The following is a 16,603-nucleotide window of genomic DNA, read 5'->3' on the forward strand; positions in this document are numbered from 1 at the left end:
TGTCAGAATCTCGTCAATGTATGTCCAAGGGTTTGGACGATAGAGACATTTTAATTTTTCGAGATTATTCTAAAGTCAATTTTTAAAAGGTAAATATCTCCCGATCTGTAGGCATCTGAGAGACAAAACGTATGTCACTTTGAGGGAACGTATATGTCAACTTCATGTCAGAATCTCGTCAATGTATGTCCAAGGGTTTGGACGATAGAGACATTTAAATTTTTCGAGATTATTCGAAAGTCAATTATTAAAAGGCAAATATCTCCCGATCTGTAGGAATCAGAGAGACAAAACTTATGTCACTTTGAGGGAACGTATATGTCAACTTCATGTCAGAATCTCGTTAATGTATGTCCAAGGGTTTGGACGATAGAGACATTTTAATTTTTCGAGATTATTCGAAAGTCAATTTTTAAAAGGCAAATATCTCCCGATCTGTAGGAATCTGAGAGACAAAACTTATGTCACTTTGAGGGAACGTATATGTCAACTTCATGTCAGAATCTCGTCAATGTATGTCCAAGGGTTTGGACGATAGAGACATTTTAATTTTTCGAGATTATTCGAAAGTCAATTTTTGAAAAGGCAAATATCTCCCGATCTGTAGGAATCTGAGAGACAAAACTAATGTCACTTTGAGGGAACGTATATGTCAACTTCATGTCAGAATCTCGTCAATGTATGTCCAAGGGTTTGGACGATAGAGACATTTTAATTTTTCGAGATTATTCGAAAGTCAATTCTTAAAAGGCAAATATCTCCCGATCTGTAGGAATCTGAGAGACAAAACTTATGTCACTTTGAGGGAACGTATATGTCAACTTCCTGTCAAAGTCACGTCAATGTATGTCCAAGGGTTTGTAGGATAGAGACATTTTAATTTTTCGAGATTATTCGAAAGTCAATTATTGAAAAGGCAAATATCTCCCGATCTGTAGAATCTGAGAGACAAAACTTATGTCACTTTGAGGGAACGTATATGTCAACTTCATGTCAGAATCTCGTCAATGTATGTCCAAGGGTTTGGACGATAGAGACATTTAAATTTTTCGAGATTACTCGAAATACAATTTTTTAAAGGCAAATATCTCCCGATCTGTAGGCATCTGAGAGACAAAACTTATGTCACTTTGAGGGAACGTATATGTCAACCTCATGTCAGAATCTGGTCAATGTATGTCCAAGGGTTTGGACGATAGAGACATTTTAATTTTTCGAGATTATTCGAAAGTCAATTATTTAAAGGCAAATATCTCCTGATCTGTAGGCATCTGAGAGACAAAACTTATGTCACTTTGAGGGAACGTATATGTCAACTTCATGTCAGAATCTCGTCAATGTATGTCCAAGGGTTTGGACGATAGAGACATTTAAATTTTTCGAAATTATTCGAAAGTCAATTCTTAAAAGGCAAATATCTCCCGATCTGTAGGAATCTGAGAGACAAAACTTATGTCACTTTGAGGGAACGTATATGTCAACTTCCTGTCAGAGTCACGTCAATGTATGTCCAAGGGTTTGGAGGATAGAGACATTTTAATTTTTCGAGATTATTCGAAAGTCAATTTTTGAAAAGGCAAATATCTCCCGATCTGTAGGAATCTGAGAGTCAAAATTTATGTCACTTTGAGGGAACGTATATGTAAACGTCATGTCAAAATCTCGTCAATGTATGTCCAAGGGTTTTGACGATAGAGACATTTTAATTTTTCGAGATTATTCGAAAGTCAATTTTTAAAAGGCAAATATCTCCCGATCTGTAGGCATCTGAGAGACAAAACTTATGCCACTTTGAGGGAACGTATATGTCAACTTCATGTCAGAATCTCGTCTAGGTATGTTCAAGGGTTTGGACGATAGAGACATTTTAATTTTTCGAGATTATTCGAAAGTCAATTTATGAAAAAGCAAATATCTCCCGATCTGTAGGAATCTGAGAGACAAAACTTATGTCACTTTGAGGGAACGTATATGTCAACTTCCTGTCAAAGTCACGTCAATGTATGTCCAAGGGTTTGGAGGATAGAGACATTTTAATTTTTCGAGATTATTCGAAAGTCAATTATTGAAAAGGCAAATATCTCCCGATCTGTAGAATCTGAGAGACAAAACTTATGTCACTTTGAGGGAACGTATATGTTAACTTCATGTCAGAATCTCGTCAATGTATGTCCAAGGGTTTGGACGATAGAGACATTTAAATTTTTCGAGATTATTCGAAATACAATTTTTTAAAGGCAAATATCTCCCGATCTGTAGGCATCTGAGAGACAAAACTTATGTCACTTTGAGGGAACGTATATGTCAACCTCATGTCAGAATCTCGTCAATGTACGTCCAAGGGTTTGGACGATAGAGACATTTTAATTTTTCGAGATTATTCGAAAGTCAATTATTAAAAGGCAAATATCTCCTGATCTGTAGGCATCTGAGAGACAAAACTTATGTCACTTTGAGGGAACGTATATGTCAACTTCATGTCAGAATCTCGTCAATGTATGTCCAAGGGTTTGGACGATAGAGACATTTAAATTTTTCGAGATTATTCGAAAGTCAATTCTTAAAAGGCAAATATCTCCCGATCTGTAGGAATCTGAGAGACAAAACTTATGTCACTTTGAGGGAACGTATATGTCAACTTCCTGTCAGAGTCACGTCAATGTATGTCCAAGGGTTTGGAGGATAGAGACATTTTAATTTTTCGAGATTATTCGAAAGTCAATTTTTGAAAAGGCAAATATCTCCCGATCTGTAGGCATCTGAGAGACTAAACTTATGCCACTTTGAGGGAACGTATATGTCAATTTCATGTCAGAATCTCGTCAAGGTATGTCCAAGGGTTTGGACGATAGAGACATTTTAATTTTTCGAGATTATTCGAAAGTCAATTTATGAAAAAGCAAATATCTCCCGATCTGTAGGAATCTGAGAGACAAACCTTATGTCACATTGAGGGAACGTATATGTCAACTTCATGTCAAAGTCACGTCAATGTATGTGCAAGGGTTTGGAGGATAGAGACATCTTAATTTTTCGAGATTATTCGAAAGTCAATTTTTAAAAGGCAAATATCTTCCGATCTGTAGGAATCTGAGAGACAAAACTTATGTCACTTTGAGGGAACGTATATGTCAACTTCATGTCAGGATCTCGTCAATGTATGTGAAAGGGTTTGGACGATAGAGACATTTACATTTTTCGAGATTATTCGAAAGTCAATTTTTAAAAGGCAAATATCTCCCGATCTGTAGGAATCTGAGAGACAAAACTTATGTCAAATTGAGGGAACGTATATGTCAACTTGCTGTCAGAGTCACGTCAATGTATGTCCAAGGGTTTGGACGATAGAGACATTTTAATTTTTCGAGATTATTCGAAAGTCAATTTTTGAAAAAGCAAATATCTCCAGATCTGTAGGAATCTGAGTGACAAAACTCATGTCACTTTGAGGGAACGTAAATGTCAACTTGCTGTCAGAGTCACGTCAATGTATGTCCAAGGGTTTGGACGATAGAGACATTTTAATTTTTCGAGATTATTCGAAAGTCAATTTTTGAAAAAGCAAATATCTCCAGATCTGTAGGAATCTGAGAGACAAAACTCATGTCACTTTGAGGGAAGGCATATGTCAAGTTCATGTCAGAATCTCGTCAATGTATGTCCAAGGGTTTGGACGATAGAGACTTTTTAATTTTTCGAGATTATTCGAAAGTCAATTATTTAAAGGCAAATATCTCCCGATCTGTAGGCATCTGAGAGACAAAACTTATGTCACTTTGAGGGAACGTATATGTCAACCTCATGTCAGAATCTCATCAATGTATGTCCGAGGGTTTGGACGATAGAGACATTTTAATTTTTCGAGATTATTCGAAAGTCAATTTTTAAAAAGCAAATATCTCCCGATCTGTAGGCATCTGAGAGACAAAACGTATGTCACTTTGAGGGAACGTACATGTCAAGTTCATGTCAGAATCTCGTCAATGCATGTCCAAGGGTTTGGACGATAGAGACATTTTAATTTTTCGAGATTATTCGAAAGTCAATTCTTAAAAGGCAAATATCTCCCGATCTGTAGGAATCTGAGAGACAAAACTTATGTCACTTTGAGGGAACGTATATGTCAACTTCCTGTCAGAGCCACGTCAATGTATGTCCAAGGGTTTGGAGGATAGAGACATTTTAATTTTTCGAGATTATTCGAAAGTCAATTTTTGAAAAAGCAAATATCAACCGATCTGTAGGAATCTGAGAGACAAAACTTATGTCACTTTGAGGGAACGTATATGTCAACGTCATGTCAGAATCTCGACAATGTATGTCCAAGGGTTTGGACGATAGAGACATTTAAATTTTTCGAGATTATTCGAAAGTCAATTTTTATAAAGCAAATATCTCCCCTATCTGTAGGCATCTGAGAGACAAAACTTATGTCACGTTGAGGGAACGTATATGTCAACCTCATGCCAGAATCTCGTCAATGTATGTCCAAGGGTTTGGACGATAGAAACATTTTAATTTTTCGAGATTATTCGAAAGTCAATTATTAAAAGGCAAATATCTCCCGATCTGTAGGCATCTGAGAGACATACCTTATGCCACTTTGAGGGAACGTATATGTCAACTTCATGTCAGAATCTCGTCAATGTATGTCCAAGGGTTTGGACGATAGAGACATTTTAATTTTTCGAGATTATTCGAAAGTCAATTCTTAAAAGCCAAATATCTCCCGATCTGTAGGAATCTGAGAGACAAAACTTATGTCACTTTGAGGGAACGTATATGTCAACTTCCTGTCAGAGTCACGTCAATGTATGTCCAAGGGTTTGGAGGATAGAGACATTTTAATTTTTCGAGATTATTCGAAAGTCAATTTTTGAAAAGGCAAATATCTCCCGATCTGTAGGAATCTGAGAGACAAAACTTATGTCACTTTGAGGGAACGTACATGTCAACTTCATGTCAGAATCTCGTCAATGTATGTCCAAGGGTTTGGACGAGAGAGACATTTTAATTTTTCGAGATTATTCGAAAGTCAATTCTTAAAAGGCAAATATCTCCCGATCTGTAGGCATCTGAGAGACAAAACTTATGTCCCTTTGAGGGAACTGATATGTCAACTTCCTGTCTGAGTCACGTCAATGTATGTCCAAGGGTTTGGAGGATAGACACATTTTAATTTTTCGAGATTATTCGAAAGTCAATTTTTGAAAAGGCAAATAACTTCCGATCTGTAGGAATCTGAGAGACAAAACTTATGTCACTTTGAGGGAACGTATATGTCAACTTCATGTCAGAATCTCGTCAATGTATGTGAAAGGGTTTGGACGATAGAGACATTTAAATTTTTCGAGATTATTCGAAAGTCAATTTTTAAAAGACAAATATCTCCCGATCTGTAGGAATCTGAGAGACAAAACTTATGTCACTTTGAGGGAACGTATATGTCAACTTGCTGTCAGAGTCACGTCAATGTATGTCTAAGGGTTTGGACGATAGAGAAATTTAAATTTTTCGAGATTATTCGAAAGTCAATTCTTGAAAAAGCAAATATCTCCAGATCTGTAGGAATCTGAGAGACAAAACTCATGCCACTTTGAGGGAAGGCATATGTCAAGTTCATGTCAGAATCTCGTCAATGTATGTCCAAGGGTTTGGACGATAGAGACATTTTAATTTTTCGAGATTATTCGATAGTCAATTATTTAAAGGCAAATATCTCCCGATCTGTAGGCATCTGAGAGGCAAAACTTATGTCACTTTGAGGGAACGTATATGTCAACCTCATGTCAGAATCTCGTCAATGTATGTCCAAGGGTTTGGACGATAGAGACATTTAAATTTTTCGAGATTATTCGAAAGTCAATTTTAAAAAGCAAATATCTCCCGATCTGTAGGCATCTGAGAGACAAAACTTATGTCACTTTGAGGGAACGTACATGTCAACTTCATGTCAGAATCTCGTCAATGTATGTCCAAGGGTTTGGACGATAGAGACATTTTAATTTTTCGAGATTATTCGAAAGTCAATTTTTAAAAGGCAAATATCTCCCGATCTGTAGGAATCTGAGAGACAAAACTTATGTCACTTTGAGGGAACGTATATGTCAACTTCCTGTCAGAGTCACGTCAATGTATGTCCAAAGGTTTGGAGGATAGAGACATTTTAATTTTTCGAGATTATTCGAAAGTCAATTTTTGAAAAGGCAAATATCTCCCGATCTGTAGGAATCTGAGAGACAAAACTTATGTCACTTTGAGGGAACGTATATGTCAACTTCATGTCAGAATCTCGTCAATGTATGTCCAAGGGTTTGGACGATAGAGACATTTTAATTTTTCGAGATTATTCGAAAGTCAATTATTAAAAGGCAAATATCTCCCGATCTGTAGGCATCTGAGAGACAAAACGTATGCCACTTTGAGGGAACGTATGTGTCAACTTCATGTCAGAATCTCGTCAATGTATGTCCAAGGGTTTGGAGGGTAGAGACATTTTAATTTTTCGAAATTATTCGAAAGTCAATTTTTGAAAAGGCAAATATCTCCCGATCTGTAGGAATCTGAGAGACAAAATTTATGTCACTTTGAGGGAACGTATATGTAAACGTCGTGTCAAAATCTCGTCAATGTATGTCCAAGGGTTTTGACGATAGAGACATTTTAATTTTTCGAGATTATTCGAAAGTCAATTTTTAAAAGGCAAATATCTCCCGATCTGTAGGCATCTGAGAGACAAAACTTATGCCACTTTGAGGGAACGTATATGTCAACTTCATGTCAGAATCTCGTCAAGGTATGTCCAAGGGTTTGGACGATAGAGACATTTTAATTTTTCGAGATTATTCGAAAGTCAATTTATGAAAAAGCAAATATCTCCCGATCTGTAGGAATCTGAGAGACAAAACTTATGTCACTTTGAGGGAACGTATATGTCAACTTCCTGTCAAAGTCACGTCAATGTATGTCCAAGGGTTTGGAGGATAGAGACATTTTAATTTTTCGAGATTATTCGAAAGTCAATTATTGAAAAGGCAAATATCTCCCGATCTGTACAATCTGAGAGACAAAACTTATGTCACTTTGAGGGAACGTATATGTCAACTTCATGTCAGAATCTCGTCAATGTATGTCCAAGGGTTTGGACGATAGAGACATTTTAATTTTTCGAGATTATTCGAAATACAATTTTTTAAAGGCAAATATCTCCCGATCTGTAGGCATCTGAGAGACAAAACTTATGTCACTTTGAGGGAACGTATATGTCAACCTCATGTCAGAATCTCGTCAATGTATGTCCAAGGGTTTGGACGATAGAGACATTTTAATTTTTCGAGATTATTCGAAAGTCAATTATTAAAAGGCAAATATCTCCTGATCTGTAGGCATCTGAGAGACAAAACTTATGTCACTTTGAGGGAACGTATATGTCAACTTCATGTCAGAATCTCGTCAATGTATGTCCAAGGGTTTGGACGATAGAGACATTTAAATTTTTCGAGATTATTCGAAAGTCAATTCTTAAAAGGCAAATATCTCCCGATCTGTAGGAATCTGAGAGACAAAACTTATGTCACTTTGAGGGAACGTATATGTCAACTTCCTGTCAGAGTCACGTCAATGTATGTCCAAGGGTTTGGAGGATAGAGACATTTTAATTTTTCGAGATTATTCGAAAGTCAATTTTTGAAAAGGCAAATATCTCCCGATCTGTAGGAATCTGAGTGACAAAATTTATGTCACTTTGAGGGAACGTATATGTAAACGTCATGTCAAAATCTCGTCAATGTATGTCCAAGGGTTTGGACGATAGAGACATTTTAATTTTTCGAGATTATTCGAAAGTCAATTTTTAAAAGGCAAATATCTCCCGATCTGTAGGCATCTGAGAGACAAAACTTATGCCACTTTGAGGGAACGTATATGTCAACTTCATGTCAGAATCTCGTCAAGGTATGTCCAAGGGTTTGCAGGATAGAGACATCTTAATTTTTCGAGATTATTCGAAAGTCAATTTTTGAAAAGGCAAATATCTTCCGATCTGTAGGAATCTGAGAGACAAAACTTATGTCACTTTGAGGGAACGTATATGTCAACTTCATGTCAGGATCTCGTCAATGTATGTGAAAGGGTTTGGACGATAGAGACATTTACATTTTTCGAGATTATTCGAAAGTCAATTTTTAAAAGGCAAATATCTCCCGATCTGTAGGAATCTGAGAGACAAAACTTATGTCAAATTGAGGGAACGTATATGTCAACTTGCTGTCAGAGTCACGTCAATGTATGTCCAAGGGTTTGGACGATAGAGACATTTTAATTTTTCGAGATTATTCGAAAGTCAATTTTTGAAAAAGCAAATATCTCCAGATCTGTAGGAATCTGAGTGACAAAACTCATGTCACTTTGAGGGAACGTAAATGTCAACTTGCTGTCAGAGTCACGTCAATGTATGTCCAAGGGTTTGGACGATAGAGACATTTTAATTTTTCGAGATTATTCGAAAGTCAATTTTTGAAAAAGCAAATATCTCCAGATCTGTTGGAATCTGAGAGACAAAACTCATGTCACTTTGAGGGAAGGCATATGTCAAGTTCATGTCAGTATCTCGTCAATGTATGTCCAAGGGTTTGGACGATAGAGACATTTTAATTTTTCGAGATTATTCGAAAGTCAATTATTTAAAGGCAAATATCTCCCGATCTGTAGGCATCTGAGAGACAAAACTTATGTCACTTTGAGGGAACGTATATGTCAACCTCATGCCAGAATCTCGTCAATGTATGTCCAAGGGTTTGGACGATAGAGACATTTTAATTTTTCGAGATTATTCGAAAGTCAATTTTTAAAAAGCAAATATCTCCCGATCTGTAGGCATCTGAGAGACAAAACGTATGTCACTTTGAGGGAACGTACATGTCAATTTCATGTCAGAATCTCGTCAATGTATGTCCAAGGGTTTGGACGATAGAGACATTTTAATTTTTCGAGATTATTCGAAAGTCAATTCTTAAAAGGCAAATATCTCCCGATCTGTAGGAATCTGAGAGACAAAACTTATGTCACTTTGAGGGAACGTATATGTCAACTTCCTGTCAGAGCCACGTCAATGTATGTCCAAGGGTTTGGAGGATAGAGACATTTTAATTTTTCGAGATTATTCGAAAGTCAATTTTTGAAAAAACAAATATCTCCCGATCTGTAGGAATCTGAGAGACAAAACTTATGTCACTTTGAGGGAACGTATATGTCAACGTCATGTCAGAATCTCGACAATGTATGTCCAAGGGTTTGGACGATAGAGACATTTAAATTTTTCGAGATTATTCGAAAGTCAATTTTTATAAAGCAAATATCTCCCCTATCTGTAGGCATCTGAGAGACAAAACTTATGTCACGTTGAGGGAACGTATATGTCAACCTCATGCCAGAATCTCGTCAATGTATGTCCAAGGGTTTGGACGATAGAAACATTTTAATTTTTCGAGATTATTCGAAAGTCAATTATTAAAAGGCAAATATCTCCCGATCTGTAGGCATCTGAGAGACATACCTTATGCCACTTTGAGGGAACGTATATGTCAACTTCATGTCAGAATCTCGTCAATGTATGTCCAAGGGTTTGGACGATAGAGACATTTTAATTTTTCGAGATTATTCGAAAGTCAATTCTTAAAAGCCAAATATCTCCCGATCTGTAGGAATCTGAGAGACAAAACTTATGTCACTTTGAGGGAACGTATATGTCAACTTCCTGTCAGAGTCACGTCAATGTATGTCCAAGGGTTTGGACGATAGAGACATTTTAATTTTTCGAGATTATTCGAAAGTCAATTATTAAAAGGCAAATATCTCCTGATCTGTAGGCATCTGAGAGACAAAACTTATGTCACTTTGAGGGAACGTATATGTCAACTTCATGTCAGAATCTCGTCAATGTATGTCCAAGGGTTTGGACGATAGAGACATTTAAATTTTTCGAGATTATTCGAAAGTCAATTCTTAAAAGGCAAATATCTCCCGATCTGTAGGAATCTGAGAGACAAAACTTATGTCACTTTGAGGGAACGTATATGTCAACTTCCTGTCAGAGTCACGTCAATGTATGTCCAAGGGTTTGGAGGATAGAGACATTTTAATTTTTCGAGATTATTCGAAAGTCAATTTTTGAAAAGGCAAATATCTCCCGATCTGTAGGAATCTGAGTGACAAAATTTATGTCACTTTGAGGGAACGTATATGTAAACGTCATGTCAAAATCTCGTCAATGTATGTCCAAGGGTTTGGACGATAGAGACATTTTAATTTTTCGAGATTATTCGAAAGTCAATTTTTAAAAGGCAAATATCTCCCGATCTGTAGGCATCTGAGAGACAAAACTTATGCCACTTTGAGGGAACGTATATGTCAACTTCATGTCAGAATCTCGTCAAGGTATGTCCAAGGGTTTGGACGATAGAGACATTTTAATATTTCGAGATTATTCGAAAGTCAATTTATGAAAAAGCAAATATCTCCCGATCTGTAGGAATCTGAGAGACAAACCTTATGTCACATTGAGGGAACGTATATGTCAACTTCATGTCAAAGTCACGTCAATGGATGTGCAAGGGTTTGCAGGATAGAGACATCTTAATTTTTCGAGATTATTCGAAAGTCAATTTTTGAAAAGGCAAATATCTTCCGATCTGTAGGAATCTGAGAGACAAAACTTATGTCACTTTGAGGGAACGTATATGTCAACTTCATGTCAGGATCTCGTCAATGTATGTGAAAGGGTTTGGACGATAGAGACATTTATATTTTTCGAGATTATTCGAAAGTCAATTTTTAAAAGGCAAATATCTCCCGATCTGTAGGAATCTGAGAGACAAAGCTTATGTCAAATTGAGGGAACGTATATGTCAACTTGCTGTCAGAGTCACGTCAATGTATGTCCAAGGGTTTGGACGATAGAGACATTTTAATTTTTCGAGATTATTCGAAAGTCAATTTTTGAAAAAGCAAATATCTCCAGATCTGTAGGAATCTGAGTGACAAAACTCATGTCACTTTGAGGGAACGTAAATGTCAACTTGCTGTCAGAGTCACGTCAATGTATGTCCAAGGGTTTGGACGATAGAGACATTTTAATTTTTCGAGATTATTCGAAAGTCAATTTTTGAAAAAGTAAATATCTCCAGATCTGTAGGAATCTGAGAGACAAAACTCATGTCACTTTGAGGGAAGGCATATGTCAACCTCATGCCAGAATCTCGTCAATGTATGTCCAAGGGTTTGGACGATAGAAACATTTTAATTTTTCGAGATTATTCGAAAGTCAATTATTAAAAGGCAAATATCTCCCGATCTGTAGGCATCTGAGAGACATACCTTATGCCACTTTGAGGGAACGTATATGTCAACTTCATGTCAGAATCTCGTCAATGTATGTCCAAGGGTTTGGACGATAGAGACATTTTAATTTTTCGAGATTATTCGAAAGTCAATTATTAAAAGGCAAATATCTCCTGATCTGTAGGAATCTGAGAGACAAAACTTATGTCACTTTGAGGGAACGTATATGTCAACTTCCTGTCAGAGTCACGTCAATGTATGTCCAAGGGTTTGGAGGATAGAGACATTTTAATTTTTCGAGATTATTCGAAAGTCAATTTTTGAAAAGGCAAATATCTCCCGATCTGTAGGAATCTGAGTGACAAAATTTATGTCACTTTGAGGGAACGTATATGTAAACGTCATGTCAAAATCTCGTCAATGTATGTCCAAGGGTTTGGACGATAGAGACATTTTAATTTTTCGAGATTATTCGAAAGTCAATTTTTAAAAGGCAAATATCTCCCGATCTGTAGGCATCTGAGAGACAAAACTTATGCCACTTTGAGGGAACGTATATGTCAACTTCATGTCAGAATCTCGTCAAGGTATGTCCAAGGGTTTGGACGATAGAGACATTTTAATATTTCGAGATTATTCGAAAGTCAATTTATGAAAAAGCAAATATCTCCCGATCTGTAGGAATCTGAGAGACAAACCTTATGTCACATTGAGGGAACGTATATGTCAACTTCATGTCAAAGTCACGTCAATGGATGTGCAAGGGTTTGCAGGATAGAGACATCTTAATTTTTCGAGATTATTCGAAAGTCAATTTTTGAAAAGGCAAATATCTTCCGATCTGTAGGAATCTGAGAGACAAAACTTATGTCACTTTGAGGGAACGTATATGTCAACTTCATGTCAGGATCTCGTCAATGTATGTGAAAGGGTTTGGACGATAGAGACATTTATATTTTTCGAGATTATTCGAAAGTCAATTTTTAAAAGGCAAATATCTCCCGATCTGTAGGAATCTGAGAGACAAAACTTATGTCAAATTGAGGGAACGTATATGTCAACTTGCTGTCAGAGTCACGTCAATGTATGTCCAAGGGTTTGGACGATAGAGACATTTTAATTTTTCGAGATTATTCGAAAGTCAATTTTTGAAAAAGCAAATATCTCCAGATCTGTAGGAATCTGAGTGACAAAACTCATGTCACTTTGAGGGAACGTAAATGTCAACTTGCTGTCAGAGTCACGTCAATGTATGTCCAAGGGTTTGGACGATAGAGACATTTTAATTTTTCGAGATTATTCGAAAGTCAATTTTTGAAAAAGTAAATATCTCCAGATCTGTAGGAATCTGAGAGACAAAACTCATGTCACTTTGAGGGAAGGCATATGTCAAGTTCATGTCAGTATCTCGTCAATGTATGTCCAAGGGTTTGGACGATAGAGACATTTTAATTTTTCGAGATTATTCGAAAGTCAATTATTTAAAGGCAAATATCTCCCGATCTGTATTCATCTGAGAGACAAAACTTATGTCACTTTGAGGGAACGTATATGTCAACCTCATGTCAGAATCTCGTCAATGTATGTCCAAGGGTTTGGACGATAGAGACATTTTAATTTTTCGAGATTATTCGAAAGTCAATTTTTAAAAAGCAAATATCTCCCGATCTGTAGGCATCTGAGAGACAAAACGTATGTCACTTTGAGGGAACGTACATGTCAATTTCATGTCAGAATCTCGTCAATGTATGTCCAAGGGTTTGGACGATAGAGACATTTTAATTTTTCGAGATTATTCGAAAGTCAATTCTTAAAAGGCAAATATCTCCCGATCTGTAGGAATCTGAGAGACAAAACTTATGTCACTTTGAGGGAACGTATATGTCAACTTCCTGTCAGAGCCACGTCAATGTATGTCCAAGGGTTTGGAGGATAGAGACATTTTAATTTTTTGAGATTATTCGAAAGTCAATTATTAAAAGGCAAATATCTCCCGATCTGTAGGAATCTGAGAGACAAAACTTATGTCACTTTGAGGGAACGTATATGTCAACGTCATGTCAGAATCTCGACAATGTATGTCCAAGGGTTTGGACGATAGAGACATTTAAATTTTTCGAGATTATTCGAAAGTCAATTTTTATAAAGCAAATATCTCCCCTATCTGTAGGCATCTGAGAGACAAAACTTATGTCACGTTGAGGGAACGTATATGTCAACCTCATGCCAGAATCTCGTCAATGTATGTCCAAGGGTTTGGACGATAGAAACATTTTAATTTTTCGAGATTATTCGAAAGTCAATTATTAAAAGGCAAATATCTCCCGATCTGTAGGCATCTGAGAGACATACCTTATGCCACTTTGAGGGAACGTATATGTCAACTTCATGTCAGAATCTCGTCAATGTATGTCCAAGGGTTTGGACGATAGAGACATTTTAATTTTTCGAGATTATTCGAAAGTCAATTCTTAAAAGCCAAATATCTCCCGATCTGTAGGAATCTGAGAGACAAAACTTATGTCACTTTGAGGGAACGTATATGTCAACTTCCTGTCAGAGTCACGTCAATGTATGTCCAAGGGTTTGGACGATAGAGACATTTTAATTTTTCGAGATTATTCGAAAGTCAATTATTAAAAGGCAAATATCTCCTGATCTGTAGGCATCTGAGAGACAAAACTTATGTCACTTTGAGGGAACGTATATGTCAACTTCATGTCAGAATCTCGTCAATGTATGTCCAAGGGTTTGGACGATAGAGACATTTAAATTTTTCGAGATTATTCGAAAGTCAATTCTTAAAAGGCAAATATCTCCCGATCTGTAGGAATCTGAGAGACAAAACTTATGTCACTTTGAGGGAACGTATATGTCAACTTCCTGTCAGAGTCACGTCAATGTATGTCCAAGGGTTTGGAGGATAGAGACATTTTAATTTTTCGAGATTATTCGAAAGTCAATTTTTGAAAAGGCAAATATCTCCCGATCTGTAGGAATCTGAGTGACAAAATTTATGTCACTTTGAGGGAACGTATATGTAAACGTCATGTCAAAATCTCGTCAATGTATGTCCAAGGGTTTGGACGATAGAGACATTTTAATTTTTCGAGATTATTCGAAAGTCAATTTTTAAAAGGCAAATATCTCCCGATCTGTAGGCATCTGAGAGACAAAACTTATGCCACTTTGAGGGAACGTATATGTCAACTTCATGTCAGAATCTCGTCAAGGTATGTCCAAGGGTTTGGACGATAGAGACATTTTAATATTTCGAGATTATTCGAAAGTCAATTTATGAAAAAGCAAATATCTCCCGATCTGTAGGAATCTGAGAGACAAACCTTATGTCACATTGAGGGAACGTATATGTCAACTTCATGTCAAAGTCACGTCAATGGATGTGCAAGGGTTTGCAGGATAGAGACATCTTAATTTTTCGAGATTATTCGAAAGTCAATTTTTGAAAAGGCAAATATCTTCCGATCTGTAGGAATCTGAGAGACAAAACTTATGTCACTTTGAGGGAACGTATATGTCAACTTCATGTCAGGATCTCGTCAATGTATGTGAAAGGGTTTGGACGATAGAGACATTTATATTTTTCGAGATTATTCGAAAGTCAATTTTTAAAAGGCAAATATCTCCCGATCTGTAGGAATCTGAGAGACAAAGCTTATGTCAAATTGAGGGAACGTATATGTCAACTTGCTGTCAGAGTCACGTCAATGTATGTCCAAGGGTTTGGACGATAGAGACATTTTAATTTTTCGAGATTATTCGAAAGTCAATTTTTGAAAAAGCAAATATCTCCAGATCTGTAGGAATCTGAGTGACAAAACTCATGTCACTTTGAGGGAACGTAAATGTCAACTTGCTGTCAGAGTCACGTCAATGTATGTCCAAGGGTTTGGACGATAGAGACATTTTAATTTTTCGAGATTATTCGAAAGTCAATTTTTGAAAAAGTAAATATCTCCAGATCTGTAGGAATCTGAGAGACAAAACTCATGTCACTTTGAGGGAAGGCATATGTCAACCTCATGCCAGAATCTCGTCAATGTATGTCCAAGGGTTTGGACGATAGAAACATTTTAATTTTTCGAGATTATTCGAAAGTCAATTATTAAAAGGCAAATATCTCCCGATCTGTAGGCATCTGAGAGACATACCTTATGCCACTTTGAGGGAACGTATATGTCAACTTCATGTCAGAATCTCGTCAATGTATGTCCAAGGGTTTGGACGATAGAGACATTTTAATTTTTCGAGATTATTCGAAAGTCAATTATTAAAAGGCAAATATCTCCTGATCTGTAGGAATCTGAGAGACAAAACTTATGTCACTTTGAGGGAACGTATATGTCAACTTCCTGTCAGAGTCACGTCAATGTATGTCCAAGGGTTTGGAGGATAGAGACATTTTAATTTTTCGAGATTATTCGAAAGTCAATTTTTGAAAAGGCAAATATCTCCCGATCTGTAGGAATCTGAGTGACAAAATTTATGTCACTTTGAGGGAACGTATATGTAAACGTCATGTCAAAATCTCGTCAATGTATGTCCAAGGGTTTGGACGATAGAGACATTTTAATTTTTCGAGATTATTCGAAAGTCAATTTTTAAAAGGCAAATATCTCCCGATCTGTAGGCATCTGAGAGACAAAACTTATGCCACTTTGAGGGAACGTATATGTCAACTTCATGTCAGAATCTCGTCAAGGTATGTCCAAGGGTTTGGACGATAGAGACATTTTAATATTTCGAGATTATTCGAAAGTCAATTTATGAAAAAGCAAATATCTCCCGATCTGTAGGAATCTGAGAGACAAACCTTATGTCACATTGAGGGAACGTATATGTCAACTTCATGTCAAAGTCACGTCAATGGATGTGCAAGGGTTTGCAGGATAGAGACATCTTAATTTTTCGAGATTATTCGAAAGTCAATTTTTGAAAAGGCAAATATCTTCCGATCTGTAGGAATCTGAGAGACAAAACTTATGTCACTTTGAGGGAACGTATATGTCAACTTCATGTCAGGATCTCGTCAATGTATGTGAAAGGGTTTGGACGATAGAGACATTTATATTTTTCGAGATTATTCGAAAGTCAATTTTTAAAAGGCAAATATCTCCCGATCTGTAGGAATCTGAGAGACAAAACTTATGTCAAATTGAGGGAACGTATATGTCAACTTGCTGTCAGAGTCACGTCAATGTATGTCCAAGGGTTTGGACGATAGAGACATTTTAATTTTTCGAGA

Source organism: Zootermopsis nevadensis, unplaced genomic scaffold, assembly GCF_977971745.1.
Source record: "Zootermopsis nevadensis isolate Lab colony 2312 unplaced genomic scaffold, Znev_1.0 Znev_ptg000022l, whole genome shotgun sequence".
NCBI classification, from domain to species: Eukaryota; Metazoa; Arthropoda; class Insecta; order Blattodea; family Termopsidae; genus Zootermopsis; species Zootermopsis nevadensis.